Source organism: Malania oleifera, chromosome 10 (genome assembly GCF_029873635.1).
Source record: "Malania oleifera isolate guangnan ecotype guangnan chromosome 10, ASM2987363v1, whole genome shotgun sequence".
NCBI lineage: Eukaryota > Viridiplantae > Streptophyta > Magnoliopsida > Santalales > Ximeniaceae > Malania > Malania oleifera.
This window is the reverse complement of record NC_080426.1, coordinates 36175869-36182416: the sequence shown is the minus strand read 5'-3', so window position 1 is coordinate 36182416 and position 6548 is coordinate 36175869.

The window sequence follows — 6548 nt, the reverse complement described above, 5'->3', positions numbered from 1 at the left end:
ACTCAATTACACCTTTTGGAAGCAACGAATGAGAATCTACCTTCAAACAATGGATTGGAAGGCATGGAATCCTGTTACAAATGGAAATATGATCCCTACTAAACTAGTAGATGGAAAAGAAGTACCTACAGAAGAAAAAGAACTAATCGAATCAGACTACAAAATGCTGCAAATTAACTCAAGTGCAATAAACGCCCTATATTGTGCACTTGATGCAAACGAATTCAATAGAGTAATGGAGTGTAAAATAGCTAAGGAAATTTGGGATAAATTAGAAATAACCGACGAAGGCACAGTAGATGTTAGAGATAGTATAATTGATATTTTAACTAGGGATGAGACAACTCTTAGTAAAACGAAATGTGTTATTACTAGTGTGTGGCAACTGAGTTTACATGAATAATATATATTTAATCAACTGAAACTGAGATAACATGTAAAATAAAATATAATATAACTCACACCTATGTGGTTTAAAATACAACTATTTCTGAACTTCCTATTTAATCATACTTTTAGTATCTATAGGTATATTTGTTGTTTTCTATATATATATATAACATAGCTATGAAAACTTCCTTGGATGGATAATTGTAAGTCATGATTTGACCCCTCGTGACAAGGTTGTGCGGCTCATAGGCAGGACTTAACACTGGTTGACCTACCAAGATAAGTCAACCGAAACCTCTGTCGTCAGATCAGCCGCCTCAACCCAGACTACTGGGGAGCCTGCAATCTCTTTCAAGGCACGATCGACTACTCATAAAATTCACACACTATCAATATGTAGTTGCACTCTAAACTAAAATAGCTACGGTATTGTGCTCTGAAATCTGATATAGTCCATTAGGGTCTGATACTATATCATACTATTATATATATCTTACAGTTTTACCATGATTCTATTTCAACTAAATTAACCATAACACTGTAATAACTTATCTAAATAAACTGTAATATCTAAGTAAACTGTAATATCTGAATAAACTGTAATATCTAAATGTTATAGTTATATAATCTGTACATCATAGTATTTTGTAAATGTTGTAAAACATCTTTCTATGTATATACTGTAAATCATGATTCTGTAAATTTTGTAAAACATCTTTCTGTAGATATATTGAAAATCATGATACTTTGAAAGCTGTGTAAATTTTGTACTGAACTGATATTTACTCATGCCACACAATTAAATAAATAAAACCCATGTACTATAATCTGTATATTTCTGATTTATAATCTATAGAATTTTCTTGAAAACACATAATTTCATATCTTAAATCATCCAAAATTCATATCCCAAAATACATATATTGTTATGACTCGAAGAATGATGGTGTTTAAATAATAGAGAAAGGGGAAAATGGAGACAGTAACAGAAGGAAGTAGCAGACTCGCGTTCGTCGACGACGTTGCACTTTGGGCTCGTCGACGAGGGTGCGTCTCATCAACGAGAAGATACTAAGAGGATATTTGGGCGACTCTAAATTTCGTTGACGAGGGGGAGAGTTCGTCGACGAGTAGCCTTCTTGACCTCGTCGACGAGGTGACGTGGCTCGTCGACGAAACCCATAGTATAAATAGCCCAAACCTCGGATTTTTACGCAGGAAATCAGAAAAATTCCCTCTCTCACTCCTCTCTAGGATTTCTCTCTCCTCTCTCTTCGATTTCAGCTCCGACGTTTGTCGGATCGACGATCTGAGGTCACCACGACGCTCTTGGGGAAGTTCTCTCCAAGTTTGCCGGAGCGGATCGTTGGTGGGGCAAAGTTGGAATTCATCTCTTGGTTAAGGTAAGGTTTTTCATTCAAAATTTGGTCTTCCCATAGTTATAGGAAATGTTATTCACGGAAAGATACTGAAATTTAGTTATGAGAGTTGTCGTTTTCAGGGTGTTGAACGAGTAACCCTGCGGGTGTAGGACGAGTGCATTTTAGGGGATTTCTTCTCAAGAATCAGGTAAGGGAATAAACTAAAACAATTATTTTATATGCATATTATATTATTATTTATCAGCAAATTTATTTTCAGGAAGCATGTATAATATATATGAGAAGTTTGGTAAAAATGCATATTTGGGAAAATACTACTATTATGTTGAAATGCATATATATATATACTAGTATAAAATGCCAGAAAATATGATTTTAGAATGGAATGTATGGTTTATTCAGCATCGTGTGGCATGAATATTATTTTACATGAAAAGTGTTATGTTATGGCAATTTTACAAATAAAACATGTTTTTAGAGATTATGAAATAATGCAGTATATTATGGTTTTGAAATACATGATAAATGAATTATTTATTCAAAATGATATGTATGAAATATTCGGTGCAAGGACATGATTGATAGTTGGCGCAAGGCTGTGATATATGTATGATTTCGGCACAAGGTCGTATTTATGAGATGTTCGGCGCAAAGCCGCAAATATAAAAGAAATCGGAGCAAGGCCGTATATATGTATGTATATTTGTTATTACAGAAAATGCTACCAATCTTTTTACAGTAGACAAGTATATTATCATGTATTATATGTTATCAGAGCCCGGATGTTAGTTTAGTTCAGTTACAAGAACACGGTACCGTAGCTATACAGATCCGATTATTATGTTCAGACTTGTACTAACCGCCCCTGCTAGTACAGGGGTGGGAGATGGATAGTCGATGTGGCTTTCAGTGTAGTGTTGTAGACACCCACCTGGCAGTCCGGACCAGGGTGTGGCAGGCTCATCGTACTTACAAACATTTTTTACTTGGCAGTGGTCTGCCAGCCATTGTTGGGTCCCACTTTCGGGCTGCATAACCCATCATGGGGGGTAATACATGACATCAGCTACCTATACATCTTGGGTAAATTTCAGTATTATTAGTTATATCAGACATTTCATGATCAGTATGAATTATTAGAAATTATGAAAGTATACGATTATTCAATATGTTATGATGAATGTTTTTCCAGCTTATGAAATGTACTGTATATGTACTATAGCACTAAATATTCATGTTACCACACAACTGTATTTAGTTTATTTTCCCTTACTGAGAAGTGTCTCACCCCTCAAACTTAAACAATTTTCAGGAAACCTAGAAAGACTGATGGATCGAGGCCATCGTTGAGTTAGTTGTGCTACCCTACCAGGAGGGTAATTTTGAACTAGGATCAGGAGATTCTGATATGGGATCCTAGAGATATTTTTGTATTTTTGGGAGATTGTAAATAAACACTGTGTTTTGGATTATATTTGACTCTAGTATTATATACTTTGTGGTTATGAGATTGTGATTTACATTTACTGTTGCCTAGGTTTCGCTGTGTATGACAAGTGTCCCCATTTCCCACGGGTTCGGGGTTGACTATTTTACTTATTATGTTTTATTATATGATAAGATAAGCAGGTCGTTACATATATTTTACTAGTAAAAATTTCTAAAATTACTAACATAACATATTTCCCTTACCTCACTAACGGCGAGGCTTGACTCCAACTTCATTCTTACGCCCGCAGCGTACCAAACTCCAAAACCGTGAAATAATGTACATTTCCTAATTCAATCAACCCAAACTCAGAAGAATAACTATACTCGCCTTTTCCCCATGCTCACATATCTCTTTTATCGATAAAATCCTAAACTACTAATTATTTATCAATGTTACCTGAGTTTCTGAGAAAACACCCGCTAGGATCATCAACCAATGCCTGTGGTGTTTGGAAACTCAAACCCTGAAATCATAATACCCTAGTTTAATCAATTCAAACTTCAGTATATTTTTATCTAACACAAGATCTGGGTTCAGAAAAATCTACTAACCATATATACCCTAAAATAACCCACTTACCCTGATTTTGGGATGATGCCTGAACTTCTCAAACCAAAATTATGCTCTAGTTAAGTTGTAGAGAATCACCCCAGGATCATCGTGGTAGCTTCTAATCGTCGAAACGGGGTGAATCTGTAAAAACCCCAAAAAGAGATATAAAAGATTAGTAGAATGATTCCAAAAAAAATAAAAAAATAAAAAAATAATTAATTAAACGGATTAAAAAAAAGAAAAAAAAATTAACTAAAATTAAATTTTATTTTATTAATAAAATATATTATTATTAATATTAATTAATTAATTAATTATTATTATTACTAACATCCTGAAGCTTCAGAAAGCTTCAGGATGAATGTTTTTTTTTTTTAATTATCTTCTTCACGCCCCCCTTATCTTCTTCTTCTTTCTTTTATATTCTTTTCTTTTCTTTTACTTACAGCTCTGCAAGTTTTCTCTCTCTCCTCTTATTCTCTTTCCCTCTCTCCTCGATTTCGTGACGAATTTTTGTCCGATCGAAAATCCGAAGATACCACTGGACTCCATTCCCCCTGTCGTCATTTCTATCGGAGCGGATCGGTGGTAGGAACGACGTAAGCATATTCCCTAGGGTAAGCCATTTCCCTTTTTTTTTTTAATTTCTTGCAAAATATAAGTCCAATCGACGAACGGACACCACCACGAGAATTTAGAAATGATTCTCTATAAGTCTAGAGGAACGGAATTCTTATGGTGGCGTTAGGCCAAAATTCCAAATTTGGGGTATGAGGGTTATTAAGGGGCTTATTTTTAATTAATTAGCATTAATTTAAAAATGTTAAAATATTGAGCATCTGGGACTGAAGTAGGATTTCTGGAATTTAGGATCCGGGTGAGTGCCGCGGGTGTAATTTTGGGACCCGCAAGTAAAATTCAGAAAATTAGGTGGGGGTGTTAAATAATAGTTTAAATATTAATTTGAGGTATATGGAGTCTAGAGAAGGCTAGATGAGTATTATTTTGGAGAAATAGATTAATTAACCTGGGGAAAATACAAATTGCAGGAGTTGAATTTCGGGCGCCAAGGGCGTAGGATTTGAGATTCTAGCGAGACTCTCAGTAAGTCAGGTAAGGGGAATAAATTATAACAATATTTTTATGAAAATTATGGGTTGAGAAATATGTGAAAATGACATATGTTATTTTACCTGAAATTTATTATGATATAAATATTAGATGAAATTTGTGTGGCATGTGATTTATATTAAGAAATGTTTAAACTGAGTTAGGTGATTTACCCTGTGAAATATGTGATACTGAAATGTGTTTTAATATGAGAACTGAAATGTGGGAAAATGATGAAAGTAAAATGTGCAAGAAATGTATTTTCTGAGACAATGAAGAAAGGTGAAATATGGAAATGTGTTTTGAGAAATATTGAGTAATTGTGAAATAATATATGTATATGATAGTATGAGATGAGATGAATTATGAACTGAGAAAATATCATTTAAATGATGAAATGTGTTGAGAATACTAATATTGAAATGTGAGTATATGAAATGAAAATATTGTAATGTTAATTCTGTAATATGAAAATGAAAAATATGGAAATACGTGAAATATGAATGATAAAAGGCCAATACCGCATAATGATTGCGGGTATGTGGTGGTAAACCCTGTTGGATGGTTATAATATTGAGCACGGTACCGTTGCGAGTGGTGTTAGTGCAACCACACGGACTCTTGGAGCGTGTAGCGTGACAGTCGACTGTGCCACTGTGTAAGTTTGTTGGGCCCCCTGAGTCCGGATCAGGGTATAGGCCGGCCAGTCGTACTACAGACGCGATATGTGATATGATATTTGATCTAACCGGGTCGGCCAACCGCAGTTAGATCCAGCCTTCGGGCCGCACAACCTTGACCATAAGGGGAAGCATGACGTGTATAGAAAGATCCTCAGGGTGGCCATGAGTTACAAACGCGATGTTAGTATTTGATACCGAGGATACTCATGAGCCGGAAAGTAAAGTAGAAATGAAAAGTGAAAGAATGATAAAATTGGCTAAAATGAGAAATGAACGAAAGAATGGAAAATGAGAAATAAAGAATGATAAAATTGAGAAAATGGAATCGCGTGAGTTAATAATATAAATAATTGAGGCGAAGTGAAACTCTTCGCCTGAGGGCTTACTGAGTAAGGTGAGTGCCCTGATAGGTATCAGATGTGACCATACGTGGTTGCATAACGTGTTAGGGCAGAGGGAAGTTACCTGTATGGGCGGGTAATCTTCCCTATTCTCAGGAACTTTGCGGATAATCATGTGTTGGATATCATTGAATTTGATAAATGATTTTAAAGCTTATAAAAACTTGTGTTGTATATCTATACGATTATGAGAATGTGTATATTAGTATATTTTCTCATATAAAATGGTGATTTGAAAAGTAAAGTGTGTCACGATGTCCCCCGGCGCGCATGTGCCCCGGGGTGGCGAAATAAAATCAATTTTAATTTTCAAGGAAAAATGGGAATATCGGAATCGCTACTAACCTTTAGTGTGGTTAGAACACGTGATTACTACCCCGTTAGGGGTAGAATGGGTCTACATTACCAGAGCTGGGGTCGGGAGTTCGGTTACGCGAGGGGAAGGTACAAGCACCCCCTACACGCTCGTTCTTACGAACGGTACCTAACTAATTTGGAATTATCCCTAAGTTAATCTAGTAAGTCTTTTAAAATTACT